Here is a 16,931-nt window from a genome sequence, read left to right on the forward strand (position 1 = left end):
TTGCAGAATACTAAGCACAGCCCACTGGTTTCTGTTTAAATGAAACTAAACTCTCATAAGCATTTCATAGTTAAGAACATAGACTTGGGTGCGCCTGGGTGGCTGAGTTGTTAAGCATCTGCCCTCTGCTCAGGTCATGATCTCAGGGTCCTGGGATCAAGCCCCATGTTGGGCCCCCTGCTCAGGGGGAAGCCTGCTTCTCCCTCTCCCACTCCCCCTGCTTGTGTCCCCCCCCACCCCGTTGAATAAATAAATAAAATCTTAAAAATCAAAAACAAACAAACAAAAGAACATAGACTTAAATCAGACCTCAGTGTGTCATGTCATGACATCAGTCAATGTCATGCTCCACCATGGATTCCCTGTCCTGAGGGTAGTTACTTCTCATCCCCAAGCTTCAGCTGCTCTGACTGCAAAATGGACCTGACAATTACATCTGCCTCAGAAGGTGGTTGTAAGGAGAAAATTGTTTAATGCACATGAAACATTCAGAAACAGGCCTGGCATCTGGTAAGTGCTCAAAATGTTTACTATTCATATTTCAGTGTTTCTAAAATGTTGCTGAAATTTAGGGGCTAATTACTGGGGCATCCTAAAAGACAGACTTCGAAAGGAAAGCCCTACTAGGTAAGACTCTGAACAGTCCCTAACTGTGCTTTGACTTCATCACTTGCCACTTCCATCAACTGCTTTTTTGGTAGCATGCTGGAAAATCAACCACAGTACACTAACACCCACACGCCGGCAGCTCTCTAAATCAGTTGTTCTAAAATGAGTCAGCATACACCCAAGCATGTTAGCCATTCGTCTGCTGTCCAAAGGCTGCAGGTCCCCAAACAAACCCCTGCTAACATGCGCTAGCGGCATGCCACAGAGCCAGGGGGCACAGGTACATGGGTCCACACCTACCCAGCTCTGGCTTCACGGTTCTTCAGGCACAGACACTGAACCTGTGTCTGTGAAAAGGCAAGAGTGGTGCAGGAACAGCTTGCCAGGCAGCTGGGAGGAAGCATCTTCTGCCCACATTCTGCCTCACTGTAACCAGCGTTCCCGGTCCCACCAACATTCACTACCACTAACTTCACACCACTGGCTGAGCTAGATATAAAAATGTTTCTGTCTACTCTTCTATTTTTCTCCTTGAGTAAATAAATGGAACCCTTGTTAAAATTTGTTTCTTTTTGTTTTCTTGGAATAAAACTGAGCTCATTCTTGTTTTCTATGCCCAAAAGTTAATAATAACAGGAGCACCTTCATCTCCAGTTCCTTAGGGGAAGTCTGGGAAGCTCAAAAGCAGGGTAGAGGCAGGACTATAAAGCCAATAGTGACGAAATCAGGTTTCAGAATGAGTTTTAAAAATTTGACTTAAACTAACAAGGTGCTTTTTGGATGTTAAAGTTCTCCATTTAGGTGTCTTTAAAAATGATTATACACATTCAGGACAGAAAAACACTGGCTTACCTAGGTTTAAAAAGAGAGAGAAAGATCCTAGTTGGTCATGCTTAAAATGAGCCAAAGTAATTACTATGCTGACCAAAACGCAGTCCTTTCCCAGCACTACCACTGCACCTCACTGGATTACCACAGCTTAAAGAACCAGACAAACGAGGTCTGTCTCTTCTTTCTCACTTGCCTGTTCAGCCCACTGCTATCTAAGTTCTGCACCACCGCTGCCCCAACACCTTTCAAATTGTGACTGCCAAAAGTCATCAGTGACCACAAATTGACAAATCAGTGGACTTGTTTCCAGTCTTAGAACCTGCCCCTTTTCGGTATTTGACATTGTTGACCACACCTCACTTTCTTCCTTTGGCTTCCTTTGGCTCCTCCTGACAGCCTGGCCACCTCTTTTTAGCCCCTCTTGTCTTTCTGTCCTTCAATGCTACCTGTAACTGAAGGTTCAGTCCTTGTCCCTGTTCTCTACACACACCACCTAGTGATCTCATCTACTCCCACTTCAGCTATCACCAGGAGGATAAGAAACCCCAGATCTTCAGTCCTGTCTGGATCCTGAGCACTTGGTAAATGCAACTAAATCCTGGGCACAACTGGGTTGGTTACATGTCAGATATCCATAAACTTCAAAATAATTGTACAGGGGAATTTTTATTATTACCACTTAAAAGCTAAGGAAATGGAAGTTAAGAAAAATTTAACTTCATGCAGTGAGAAAGGAAGACCTGATTTTTCTTTGTGGTATCTCTGATTCCAAAACATGTTGCTTTTGCATAGGGGACGATTCAAATAAACCCAAGATTTGTGATATTCTGGAAAATTTCCACATCAGTCTAGCCCCAAACCCTGTCCCAATTTCAACCCTTTAGCATAGTGATAACTGACTTCCCCTGATCTTTTTATAAACAAGGGAGGCTTTTATGACACCTCTTATATCAACAAAGTCACTGAAATGTGTGAAACCTGGGAAGCCCAAGGGTTACAAAAATAAGGGCACATACTTTTTTAAAAAGTACAAAAATAAGGGTGCTGGGTGGCTCAGTTGGTTAAGCAACTGCCTTCAGCTTAGGTCATGATCCTGGAGTCCTGGGATCGAGCCCCACATTGGGCTCCCTGCTCAGCGGGGAATCTGCTTCTCCCTCTGATCCTTCCCCATCTCATGCTCTCTCTCTCAAATAAATAAATAAAATCTTTTTTAAAAAGTACAAAAATAATATGTTAATAAAGTAATACAGACATACATAAGGGAGAAAAAAATATCCCATGACACTATTTTTTAAATTGGCTTCTACTTAGGGTTTACAATTTAGTTTTATTTTGTTGTATTTGTTTATTATTTAATTTCATGTGATTTTAAACATGCACAAGGGTATTAAGGATAATATAATAATCATATCATCACCCAACTCAAGAAACGGAACATTATCAATGCAATGAAGATTTTTACATTTCCATCTCCACTTGTACTTCTTCCTTCCTAACAGAGATAATCACTACTTTTAATTTGATGTTTGTTATTCCATGTGCCTTTTCATTCTTGCATTAACTTTTTATATTCCTTTTCCTCAAATGGGAGAAGAGGTGAAGCAGAATAACTGACAAACTTGTGAAGGTCGAACGAGGGGTAGTGGGACAGTGTGAAGCCCCTGGGAGTTCCAGAAGTTGAAGAATTCTGCACCCTCTGGAAGGCTCTTTCTCCATGAAGACCAATGCATATTCACAGAAAAGACAAAATGGTATATTGCAGAACTTTCATACATTGCTCATAAGAATACAAAGTACAGCCAGTTTCTTATAAATTTAAGCACACCCTGGGGCACCTGGGTGGCTCAGTTAAGTGTCTGCCTTCAGCTCAGGTCATGATCTCCAGGTCCTGGGACTGAGCCCCCAGTCAACTCCCTGCTGAGCAGGAAGTCAGCTTCTCCTTCTGCCCCTACCCTTTGTTCATGCTCACTCTCTCCCTCAAATAAATAAATAAAATCTTTTAAAAAATTTAAACACACACCAATCATATCATCCAACAATCCACTTTTAAGTAAGTATTCAGAAAAAATTAAAACATGTTCCCGACAAACCATAAGTGACTCTTAATCTCACAAAACAAACTGAGGGTTGGTGGGGGGGGGGGGGGTTGGGAGGGGGGGGTGGGATTATGGACATTGGGGAGGGTATGTGCTATGGTGAGTGCTGTGAAGTGTGTAAACCTGGCGATTCACAGACCTGTACCCCTGGGGATAAAAATATATTATATGTTTATAAAAAATAAAATTAAAACAAACAAACAAACAAAAAAAACTTATGTTCCCACAAAATCTGCATGTAAATATTTACACCAGGTTTACACATAGGCCCCCCAAATTGGAAATGACCCAGAGGTTCTTTACTGGTGAATGGATAAACTGTGTGGTACATGCATTCAATGAAATGCCATCTAGCAATAAAAAACAATGAACTGCTCATAACAATATGAATAAATCTTAAATGCAGTTTGCTAAGAGAAAGAAGCCAGGATGTAAAGGCTACAGATAATTCCATTTGTATAATGCTCTGGAATTAGAGGGGTGGGAAACAAATAAGTAGCCACTAGGCACTGAAGTGTGAGAGGAGGGGCTGACTACAAAGGAACAACACAGGGAATTGGGGGGCTAATGGAATAGACTGAAAATGTGATGAAGGATATATAACTCTATGTGGCAAAAATCCATTGAACTGTGCAACACTGAGTAAATTTTGCCTTCCATAAACTAAAACCAATCAGTGAGGATGGGAAAGATGCAATGCAGACTGTATTACAAATGAATAACATAACCATAATGAAGAAGGATGGAGTAAACACTGCTGATGTAACTTTGGAAAACAGTGCTAGATAATGTTAAGACTCAAAACAAAAAGAATTTAAACACTGTACTCTGATAAATTTGTTTCTTCCAAGAGTATAGATTTGCAATTCTAAAACTACTTTATTTGTATATTAGGTGGAAAAAAACACAAACATATTGCAGATAATATGGAAAGGAAGATTTCTCACTGTTGGAGAAAAAAGAAATAAGTGTCAAGACTAGAACATAACTCACAGTATTATTTTTATGTATGCAGAGAAAAAGAAACAGAAATATATATGTATGTGCATGAATGAGTAAGTGTACCTACTTTTATTTCTGTCTTCCATTCACTGAAAGAAACCAGAAACGGTGATACTTAACAATACCTAGCACCCAGATCTTGGTTTCTAAATATCATTCTTCCATATGGTATTCCCCTGGCTGACTTCAGTGCTGGGGCAGAGAAAATGTAAATGATACTGGAGCATCTTGTGTTGCCAGAAAATAAGGAAATGGCAAAACAAAACAAAAAAAAACAACAATAAAACATACTGAAAGGGCACAGCAGGAGACAACTTGAAATAGCTCTTAATAGTCAAAGTAAGAACAGTAACAAAATAAATGATAATACTATTTTTTAAAACCCAAACAATAAACTAAGTATCTATGAATCTATACTGATATTAATATATAACTATATTAGTAAATAAATGGGGAGAAAGGGATAACTCTTCTGTAGAAAAATTTTAATTAATAAACAATTAATAAACATAAAAGGAATAAGGGAAATTAAGAAAGCATCATTAGAACATCCCACTAATAGTTAACACAGGCCACATCCACTGATAGAAGCTAAAATAAATAAATCACAAAACTACTGCGTGATTGGTATTTTAACATAAGGAAAAATCAATGCTGACAACTTTAAAAGTTTTAAGCAGCTATTAAAGTACACTATTATTTACTGGGCAAGTAGTTAATAATATTAGGAACTTTCCTTGAGCATATACTATATTCTAGTCACTATACTAAACACTTTACACATAACTCATGTAATCTTCCTAGCAACCCTATAACATTTGACAAATGAGGAGATTAGATAACTTTCCCAAACTTACATGGTTAGAAAATGATGTGTCTGTAATTTAAAACCAGAACTCTGCCAACAGATAAAGAGATGATAGACAGATGATGGATATTAGATATCATGCATATGAGAGAGAGAGAAAATATATATCTATATGTATTTACTTATTTCAAACTAGAGTCAAAGTAAAATCAATGCCACAAACAGAACATCAGGGTGGTGAAGTGCTAAGGAAAACGAGGAAATACTGGGGAGAAATATTGAGGCATCACACATCTGGCTGGTGTTTTGTCTTTTTTTTTTTTTTTTGGATTGAGAAAAGGATGAAACCAGTGAGGTGATGTGAGAAAAAAATGAAAAACTGACAACTAAGTTTCTTAAAAAAGTGAGAGCAGCAAGGATGTTTTTTATCTAGCGGAGAAATGCAAATATTCTTGAAGGTGGTCATCCTTTTTGAAGATTGGAAGTATCAGAAGTCTGGAGTGGTGAAACTGCTGAGAAGCAAACTGCCATGTGGAGGCTCACCTCCACTCTCCCAAGGTCTCTGGGAAGTTTGGACCCTGGAGCCACAGTTATTACTGACTATACCAGCCTCTCACCTACCCTTGGCATAAGCTGCTGTCTTGATAGAATGTTTCTTGCCCAGTATCTTCAAGAGTAAGAAGATACCTTTCTGAGTTGCACTTAATAAAAATAATAACTCAATTTGGAAGTGAAAGGGGAGTCACAACTTAGTTTCAATTCAAGCATACTTTGTTTTCTAATACTAGGGCAATAATAATTTTATTTTAATTTATGTCAAATATATACATATGTGTTTGTTTATATATGTGTGTGTATATGTATATACATGTATATACATATACATATGTGTATATACATATACGCACACATACACACACACAGTACAAATACAGTATTGACTGGCTGTTCAAAGAAATTATTTTAATCTTTCCAGGTAACATAATGGAATTATGGTTATGTTACAGAAAGACTCCTTACATTTTAGAGATACATATTTACAAATAAAATGATAACGTTTCTGGGATCTACATCAAAATATTATGAGAGAGAAGATAAAAGACTACAGAGATGAAGTAAGACTGGCTAGGAGCTGATTATTGTTGAAATAGGATGAGTTCATAAGTGTTCAATATACCACTACGTCTACTTCTGTACATGTGTGGAAGTTTTAATAATAAAAAAGCATTTACAAAGAAATACAGATTTTCCTATTATAATTCAATTTAAGTGACATCAAAGAAACTTCAATCACACTCCAAAAACACCTGTATTTGTGGAGGAAAGGTAGAGGTAGGGACCACTTAGAACCATGCCACCTCGAAACCAAAGCGCCAGGAGAAATAGTAACAATCCTAATGGAAATAACAGTATCATTTTTTTCAACGTGAAATTTGTAATAAATGCTGAGGTAAAAACAAGGCCTTACCTTTGAAATCAGAGAAGAATCTGTGGGCGGGAGTGGAACGAGGCCGCGGCTTCCATACTGTGAGGGACATGAGACCCCTGACAGGCGCGCAGACACTCACAAAATGGCGCCGGGCTAAGCGGCGCAGGGCGAGGGGGCTCCGCGACGCTCCCCAGGTCAGGCAGTGCGTAAGCTTCCCGCTCAGCCGCTCTCATCAGCGGGGAGAACACTGATTTAACCAGATTAGATGTGCACAACTTCCTGTGACGTACACTAACCTTGCTCCCCAACACAGCACCAGCATTAGAAAAACATCTGTCGCACTAGAACAAACACGCTGTGTTGACCTAAAGGAGTGTTATACAACTTCTAACTTCTAACCGTTAAACTCACTCCTTTTCTTGGAAAGTATTTTCTAGTCTAATTTTGAATGTTTTAAATAATATGTTCATATGGAAGTAAAAGATCCAACAATACCGAAAGACACAAAATGTGAAGCTAAATTCTCCTCTCCTTGGACTCCTAGTTTCTACCTAGTTTCACTCCCCAAAGAGAACTGTTTTAATTATTTCTGTTTTTTCGTTGTTCTAATTTTTTAAATAATTTTAAATAAAATGTTCATTATTTTGAGTTAGCTCATTGATTTCCCAACTTTATACAGGGTTTGAACTCCTTTATATGAGAGATAAAGATACTTAACTACCTTTGCTTCTTCCAGTTTTTCTTAGCAATACGTATTTTTACTTCTTTAATGGTCATAGTCCTACTTGTAACAGTATAGATATTTCTTGACCCAACTTTTAACTCCCATTTGTAAAATAAGATAATTTACTTGCCTTGTTTCACTATCCAAACTGTTATATCTGTAACTCTACTGTAACTCTACTTTCTGTAACTCTACTTTCACATGTCAAGTCTTAGAATATTTAAATCTGTTCTATACAAGAAGTGAGTTTTTCAGAAGTTTGTCCATAGATTGATTCCAATTCATATTCAAAATATTACAGTTATTATAGTCAACTATTAGTCAACAAATAATGGGATTGAACCCAAAGAAAAAGAGATGTAACCCTATGTCACTAAAACTGAGGTGCTTGTTGAATCATGCACAAATTTGTTCTCATTTCTTACAGCTCTATAATTAGTCCATTTGAGTTTCTTCATATTAGGCAATGATTTTTTTTCATATTACGTTTTGATTTGTGTTGGGATTTCTTTTTTTTTTTTTTTTTTTTTTAATTTTTTTTTTTTTTTTCAGCATAACAGTATTCATTATTTTTGCACCACACCCAGTGCTCCATGCAATTCGTGCCCTCTACAATACCCACCACCTGGTGCCCCCAACCTCCCACCCCCCACCCCTTCAAAATTCTCAGATCATTTTTCAGAGTCCATAGTCTCTCATGGTTCACCTCCCCTTCCAATTTCCCTCAACTCCCTTCTCCTCTCCAACTCCCCTTGTCCTCCATGCTATTTGTTATGCTCCACAAATAAGTGAAACCATATAATAATTGACTCTCTCTGCTTGACTTATTTCACTCAGCATAATCTCTTCCAGTCCCGTCCATGTTGCTACAAAACTTGGGGATTCATCCTTTCTTTCTTTTTTTTTTTTTTTTTACAGCTTTATAAACATATATTTTTATCCCCAGGGGTACAGGTCTGCGAATCGCCAGGTTTACACACTTCACAACACTCACCATAGCACACACCCTCCCCGATATCCATAACACCACCCCCTCTCCCAACACCCTCCCCCCATCAACCCTCAGTTTGTTTTGTGAGATTAAGAGTCACTTATGGTTTGTCTCCCTCCCAATCCCATCTTGTTTCATTTACTCTTCTCCTACCCCCTCGACCCCCCATGTTGCATCTCCTCTCCCTCATATCAAGGAGATCATATGATAGTTGTCTTTCTCCGATTGACTTATTTCGCTAAGCATGATACCCTCTAGTTCCATCCACGTCGTCGCAAATGGCAAGATTTCATTTCTTTTGATGGCTGCATAGTATTCCATTGTGTATATATACCACATCTTCTTTATCCATTCGTCTGTTGATGGACATCTAGGTTCTTTCCATAGTTTGGCTATTGTAGACATTGCTGCTATAAACATTCGGGTGCATGTGCCCCTTCGGATCACTATGTTTGTATCTTTAGGGTAAATACCCAGCAGTGCAATTGCAGGGTCATAGGGTAGTTCTATTTTCAACATTTTGAGGAACCTCCATGCTGTTTTCCAGAGTGGTTGCACCAGCTTGCATTCCCACCAACAGTGTAGGAGGGTTCCCCTTTCTCCGCATCCTCGCCAGCATCTGTCATTTCCTGACTGGTTCATTTTAGCCATTCTGACTGGTGTGAGGTGATATCTCATGGTGGTTTTGATTTGTATTTCCCTGATGCCGAGTGATGTGGAGCACTTTTTCATGTGTCTGTTGGCCATCTGGATGTCTTCTTTGCAGAAATGTCTGTTCATGTCCTCTGCCCATTTCTTGATTGGATTATTTGTTCTTTGGGTGTTGAGTTTGCTAAGTTCTTTATAGATTTTGGACACTAGCCCTTTATCTGATATGTCGTTTGCAAATATCTTCTCCCATTCTGTCAGTTGTCTTTTGGTTTTGTTCACTGTTTCCTTTGCTGTGCAAAAGCTTTTGATCTTGATAAAATCCCAAAAGTTCTAATGATCTTTCTTTTTACTCTAGTTTCTTAATTTTATAGTTACAGAAAATTCACTTTCTTCCCAAAGTTGTTCTCTCTTAGCCTATGACTATCTGTTCATATATGGACTAATTTACCTATACAACTGTGATTCTGGAATTTTATTTTTTTCATGGCACTCTTGATTAAATCCCCAGTTTACTGGATCCCATCTCTGCCTTTTTTCCTGGATTTCTGTTTTGCTTTGTCAAAGTGCATCTCAAATAATGTTCTTCAGAAAAGATGTGTAGAAAGTAAATTTTCTGAAATCTAGTATATTCCAGAATATCATACTCTGTCTCCACATTGAATTAATTGTTTCACTAGGCACATAATTCCATACTTAAAAATTATTTTTCAGAATTTCATGTCTGCTAGTTGGTGAGCAGTGTTGTGCCAGTCTGATTCTCATTCCTCTGTAGTGACTGTTTTTTTTGTTGTTGTTGTTTTTTAATCTCTGGAAATGATGCAACCTGTGTTCTATCACAGGTTTCTGGAAATTCATGTGTGTGTAGATGTAGAATTCCTAAAATCCAAAATGCTGGCAACTCAGTGAATCATTTTAATGCAAAGCCATAGTATTGATCAGATATAGACAACTTTTTTATATTGTCTCTCTGATGATTGCTTTCTCTCTAATTTCTCTCTTCAATTTCCTTTCTCTGTTAAATTTATGTTGGACTTCCTAGATTGCCCTTCAAGTTTTTTTAACTTTATTTCATCTTTTCCATCTTCTTCATCATTTTGTTTTATGTCTTAAGAGATTTCCTCAAAGTTTTCTTGTGGCATTTCATTGATTTTATTTTTAATTTTAGCATTTAAATGTATTAAATTTTATAAATACAATTTTGTAAAATTTGAAAATTTTATAAATCTAATACTTTCTCAAATTGTTCTGAGAGCACTCATTTAAAATGTATGAAGTTCTTTTCTGGTCCTTGGAGTCAGTTTTTCTGTTCGATCACTTAGGCCTTTATTTGTACTCCTGATTTCCTAAAATAACTGGCACTACTTTGTGTATTTTCAAGATTTTATTTATTTATTTGACAGAGAGATCACAAGCAGGCAGAGAGGCAGGCAGAGAGAGAGGAGGAAGCAGGCTCCCTGCTGAGCAGAGAGCCCGATGCGGGGCTGGATCCCAGGACTCTGAGATCATGACCTGAGCCGAAGGCAGTGGCTTAACCCACTGAGCCACCCAGGCGCCCCTACTTTGTGTATTTTCAAACTTACTCAAGTGTAAATTTATCACAAAGTGTAAACTTACCTCAAGTGTAAGTTTATCACAAAGATAAATAGCTGGCATGTGTCCCTCTATAGATGCCAACACATTATCTACTCATCCATTTTTTCCCTAGAATCTGCCAATCCAAGCACGTTGTATGGGGGTAGAAGTAATTCCACAACTGCCTTTAACTTAGGTTCATAAGTTGAGAGCCGGCCTGAATGTTCCACCAGCCCCACATGTCATCTCTCGGACTAGCATACCATATCCTCTCATACAGATTTTTTTTTAATATAACCCGGATTCAACAAAGGGATAAACCCTATCACTGCATCCATGATGGATGGATGGATGCTGATATGTACTGTATTCTCTTCACAGCCTTCAATTATATTTTTGATTTCTGATCTACTTCCCATTCCTGTTCTTTGTATGTGCTGTGGGTGAACTTCTACTACCTACACTGTGGCCTTTCATGTCTTCTGGGCTGTGTCTGCTTTGCTCTGCTTTACCTCATTATGATTCTATTTACTTCTTACTATTAGATATTTATCAAAATCTCACATTTTCTGATGTCTTTCATCATGTCTTTTCAACACTATCAGTGTTGTCATGAATATATTCACTTTTGTTCTGGAAGGGCAAGATGATAAATGTAGAGGTTGGTCAAAACCAAAAGCCCAAATGTTTTTCCACTATCTTCCAAGTGTACCAATGAAACTGAATTAGGATAATGCTACCAGATAACACAGAAAAGTACAATCTCACATTCTAAATTTTCAGAAAAGAAAGAGCACACATTTGTAAAATAGAACCTCTCCCATTGTCAAGTAACCTAATCTTCTGAACTGCAGGAAGAAGAGAACAATAAAATATTAATGGGCAAGAGTTCAAAATGAAGATTGCTGAAGCTAATAACTCCATCAACGACATTCAGAATATAAGAGATAAATTGAAAGATTTGTATGGCATCCTAGCAATACTGAAATTAAGAAGCTCAGCAGAGATTTAGACTTTGATATCTTTAAGACAAAATCTGAGGCAAATTGCCCCAAGAGTCCTGTTAAGTAATTTATTAGATTAAGCAAATACAACAGGCAGACAACAGGGTCCATAAAAATCCTAAGACCACACTTCATGTGGAAGAGAAAGCCATAACATAGCAACATGGTTTAATAATCAATGAAAGGAATGAGACATGTCATAAAGGAAATAAACAAATGGCAGTTAAAGAAGTACTTTGGGGGGCTTGTTTTTAGGGAGTGTGATCGAGGAGGGCAAATCAGAAAGGCTGAAGTATAAAATAAAACCTGAAGGATAACAAGAAATTATCTTTGGAACAAAGAGAAGGATAAGATTTCCAGACAGAGAAATATCAAAATCAAACACAGACTTCATGCTGTAAGAAGGGGAGATGTAGAGGAGCAAATGAAAGGAGGCTGGTGTCTGGGACACAATGAACAAAAGAGAGGACAAGAGCAGATGCTGAGAGGCAGAGAGAGGGTCAGAGGCTTGCAGACCCAGGTAAGCCATGATAAAGAAATTGGACTTTAACTGCAGTGGAAATCTAAGTGTTAGACCGGGGTAGTGACATGATCTGATCTGATCTACAAAGGTCCCTTAGTCTGATATATATATATATATATCAGACTATATATGTATATATATAGTATATATATATACATATATATACGTATATATATATATATATATATAGTGACTTGTTATAGGAGGATTGGGTGGGAAGGAAGTAGGTGTGGAGGGAGGGCAATTGGGGCCATAGGCCAGGGAAAAGATGATGGTGGCTTGGACTAGAGGGTAGTTACAACGACAGAGAGAACTAGACACATTTAAGAATACATTTTGTGAGTAGAAAGAGCCAGAGTTGCTAATGGAGGGGATAATAGTATTTAGGAAAAAGGAGACATTGAGAATGATGGCTAGATTTGTATCGAGATGAACAAAGAATGGTGTCACTTGCTAAAATGAGGGTAATACAAAGAATAACAGATGGTGTGTTTGGAGTGGGTGGGGGTTCGAGGATTCTGTTTTGGACACTGCAAATCTGAAATGTCTGTTAGACATCTAAGTGGAGAAGTTAAGTACGCTATCAACTATTGAATCTATGACTCATTAGAAACATGAGCCTAGAGAAATAAATCTAGTCATCAACACAGAAGACACAATGTTCAGAAAACAGAATGTTTGACCTTGAAATTAGGAAAACATTACAGCTGTTTGCAAGGACAAGGTCTAAGTTATGACTATGGGAGTAAGTGAATGAGGTAGCATGACAGATAAGAACATCTGAAGAGAGGAAGTTAAAGAAATGAGGCAGTGAGAAACAAAGAGGATCCCTACCAACCCTTCCTCCAGACTCAGAGTTAAGAAGGCTGTGAGACAGAAAACAGTCACCTTGCTTGGTTATGGAGGTGCTCTAGAAATTTTTGTTGAATATGTAAAAACCTAGTTCATTTCCAGAGAAGTCAAATCTAGTTGCAAGATTATGGTGGCAGAAATTGAATTTTTTTTTTAAGATTTTTTTATTCATTTGACAGACAGAGATCACAAGTAGGCAGAGAGGCAGGCAGAGAGAGGGGGGGAAGCAGGTTCCCCGCCAAACAGAGAACCCGACGCGGGGCTTGATCCCAGGACCCTGGGATCATGACCTGAGCCAAAGGCAGAGGCTTTAACCCACTGAGCCACCCAGGCACCCCCAGAAATTGAATTTAAGAGTGAAGTTCTTTTTTTTTAAGATTTATTTATTTATTTGGGGGAGAGAGAGAGAGAGGGGGCAAGAGCTGGAGGAGGGACAAAGGAAGGGGGAGAGAGAATCTCAATCAGACTCTCCCCTGAGCCCAATGTGGGGCTCAATCTCTTGACCCTGAGATCATGATCTGAGGTGAAACCAAGAGTCAGACGCTTAAGCATCTGTGACACCCAGGTGCCCCCAGAGTGAAGTTCTTTAAAGTGGTCCCAAGGAATGTGCTGAAAAAGATAATACTCTGATTAACAACTAAAACTTCTTTTCCCAAAATTGTATTAAGAAGATGAGGTTAGTGATAAGTTACTATTTTACAAGGAAGAATTGGCTAGGGAAGAACCATGGGGTCCTTTATTTCATAAAAGAGAACTTGAACAACTATTTTTATCACACTACTATATGGCATCTCTGTCACTTTGGCAGGTCTTCCTTAGGTTTTATCAGAAACCAAGTCATACAGGGTCTTATCAGCACCACCTCCTCATCTAGTGATAGGGAGGGGAAAGATTCCTTAGGAGAAAAAGATTCATGGAGACAGTGGGATCTCAATGATCTGTGAGTTAGAGACTGCTATTAAAATGCAGCTCTAAAAAAAAAAAAAATAAAAGTGTAAGGACCTATTTAGAAACTGTCCCTGCTCCCCTTCCCCCAGGGGATTTACTTGGAGACAAGTCCCGGAAACCAGCTTCAAGTAACAAAGCCCAGATACAAAGGTGGGTCAGGCCAGGTGGAGACATCAGATCAGTGGGGCGATGCATACTGTCTCCATGGTTACCAAGGAGTATGGGCCCCGACCTTTGGGCGCCAATCCCAATCAAGGTATAATAGGCTGGTTCAAATGTCTACTAGGGTAAGTTGTAACTCAATTGGTCACCTAGCATCACTGTGGAGTTTCCTGTGTGTGTTACAATCTCATTGGCCACCTGTGTGTGGCCAGGCCCAACCACATGTCCTTTGCCCTTAAAAGCTAGTCTGTGAAACAGAGAAGGGTCGCCCTCTCGCAAGAGGTGCATCCCTGAATGTTCGGTTAGATTCTTGATGCTTGGCGCAAGATAAAGCTTTGCTTGACCTTCACTTTATATCAGTCTCGCTCCTTTAATCACGGACCCATTATTGGGGCATAACAAAAATAAAATTCAATTTTCCCAGAACAATGTTACTCTGTAACACTTGAACTATCTGTGACTTTATAGGAACCTTATACTATACATTTACTTGTCAGCCTTTCCATTAAATTAGGAGTTCCTTCAGGGCAGGAATCATCTCTCACAAGGACCCCATGCATGTAACAGTGCTTGGTTATGGAGGTACTCAGTAAAATGTCCAATAGATGAAAACCTAGTTCATTTTTTAGAGGGTTAAATCTAGTTGTATGTGATGGTGGCAGTATTTGGACTTGATTGAATTCAGTTTGTTGGAGTTCACCAAGGGTTATATCTTTGTGGTGGAACTGCCCTGGGCTAATAGCAGCCTTAAGATTGTCTTTTCCTAAAATGAATCCTCCTACACAGTTTTCCTTAAATCCCTCTCGATACACAGAGGGACATCTGTTTGTTGAATATCTTCCTTACGCAGTACAAGAAATGTATGAGAAATTGTTCCTGTCCCCCCAAAACCCAATAATCCGTTTTAGAGATGAAATACAGAATAGCACAGATAGCATAAAATCCAATGCATTGTAGACCATGCATCTCATTTAAAATGCTTCCCATAGAGAGCTTGCAGCTTTGCCTATGAGCAGACTGATTCCATCACTGATGCCTTGTAATGTGAGGGATGTGCAAAAATACCCCCACCCCCTGCTATGGGGCATGAAGCTCCACTTTTAGAATTTGATTATTTTTGGATGCCATTGACATTCAGGAATATTCTTTCAAAATATTAATATCCTTAGGATAAGACACTCAAAAGCCTGCATTTAATCCAGCTCCTTAGGGGGAAAAAATACCTCTCAAATTTCTTCCCCCTGGGTCAGCCGATGAGAGCATTACAGAGCAAGTAAAAAGTGTGATAGGAAAAACAAGAAGACTGTGCTCTAGGCATGAGGTCTTGTAGAAGGGGAGCAGCCCAAGTGAACCATGACACTAAGGGATCCTAGATAAACAAAGGGCTTTGAGGTCCAGAATTGACCAAGCTGTCAGGAAGGAGACTCACAAAGAGGAGGTGAGTGGGCCCAGGATGCATGTTTCCTACATTGCAAATTCCCCAGGGCATTTTCTTCCCTGCTTAGCTTTACCTTTCCTCTGGTTCCAGGCCCACGAAACGCTGCTTAAGACCTTGCAATTAGGCGCGCCTGGGTGGCTCAGTGGGTTAAAGCCTCTGGCTTCGGCTCAGGTCATGATCCCAGGGTCCGGGGATCGAGCCCCGCATCAGGCTCTCTGCTCTGCAGGGAGCCTGCTTCCTCCTCTCTCTCTCTCTGCCTGCCTCTCTGCCTACTTGTGATCTCTGTCTGTCAAATTAAAAAAAAAATAAAATAAAATAAAAAATTTAAAAAAAAAAGACCTTGCAATTACTGCTCCCCCATGGATTGTACCAGTCGCCCTCCTGCTACTGTGGCTACTGTGACATCTAGCCATGCTGCTTCCTCTTGTCACTTCAGAGGCTTTGCCAGGGAGCTGCTGGCCCAGGAGTGCAGGGGCCAGCAGAATAGGTTATACACAGGTCACATCACAGCAGAATAAATGGCTACTGCTGGAATGCCTGGGTGGCTCACTTCAGTGAAACATCTGCCTTCTGCTCAGGTCAGGTTAATCATCTGCCTTTGCCTCAGGTCAGAATCCCAGGGTCCTGGAATCTGTCCCACATCAGGCTCCTGCTTCTCCCTCTGCCTGCTGCTCCTCCTGCTTGTGCTCTTTCTTTCTGACAAATAAATAAAATCATAATTAATTAATTAATTAATTAATAAAAGGCTACTGGCCCAATTTCTCCTGCTGTGGCCCTATATACCCTCTCTCCTCATGAGTGCTGTCTGGGCTAAGGGTGAAGGGCTTCTCTGCCATGCAAAGGAGACCCACTTCATCTCTGTTAAGTATATGTCCAGTATTTATTGCCCAGACACAGCCCTCAGCAGGTGCCAGAATCCTCCAGCTCCTGACTAGCTTCCCCTTCTCTCCTGCAGTATGTCCTAGTGGAGAGCGTGATTTCTGGATCCAGACTCCGAGTCCCTGAGCCCTGGCTTTGCTACTTCCTAGCTGAGGGATCTTGGGCCTCAGTGTCATCATCTGTAAAAAGGGGATAGTAACAACACTCCTCTCATAGAGCTCCATGTGAAGGGTGTAGCCCCATTTCTGGCATATGGTGGTAAGTACCTGCATGCATAGTAAGCACAAAATAAATTTTTGATACCACTACTACCTCTGTGACTACTCAAGTAATCATCCAATCAGCAAGTGTTAAATAAGAAGCTATTTTGTGCCTATCAATCATGATTTTGAATTATGAGTGTTTATTTTGT

General features: G+C 39.4%; 1 long non-coding RNA gene across 1 annotated transcript in view; it reads right to left on the bottom strand.

The window, feature by feature from the left end:
• LOC125107685 (uncharacterized) overlaps positions 1 to 6,892 on the bottom strand; it is a 196,520-nt gene extending 189,628 nt beyond the window's left edge. The window contains exon 1 of the long non-coding RNA XR_007129635.1: positions 6,815 to 6,892. This is a non-coding gene — a long non-coding RNA (uncharacterized LOC125107685). The remainder of the gene's footprint in view (positions 1 to 6,814) is intronic.
• Between the last annotated feature and the right edge of the window lie 10,039 nt (positions 6,893 to 16,931).

The sequence above is a fragment of the Lutra lutra genome, chromosome 8 (genome assembly GCF_902655055.1).
Source record: "Lutra lutra chromosome 8, mLutLut1.2, whole genome shotgun sequence".
NCBI classification, from domain to species: Eukaryota; Metazoa; Chordata; class Mammalia; order Carnivora; family Mustelidae; genus Lutra; species Lutra lutra.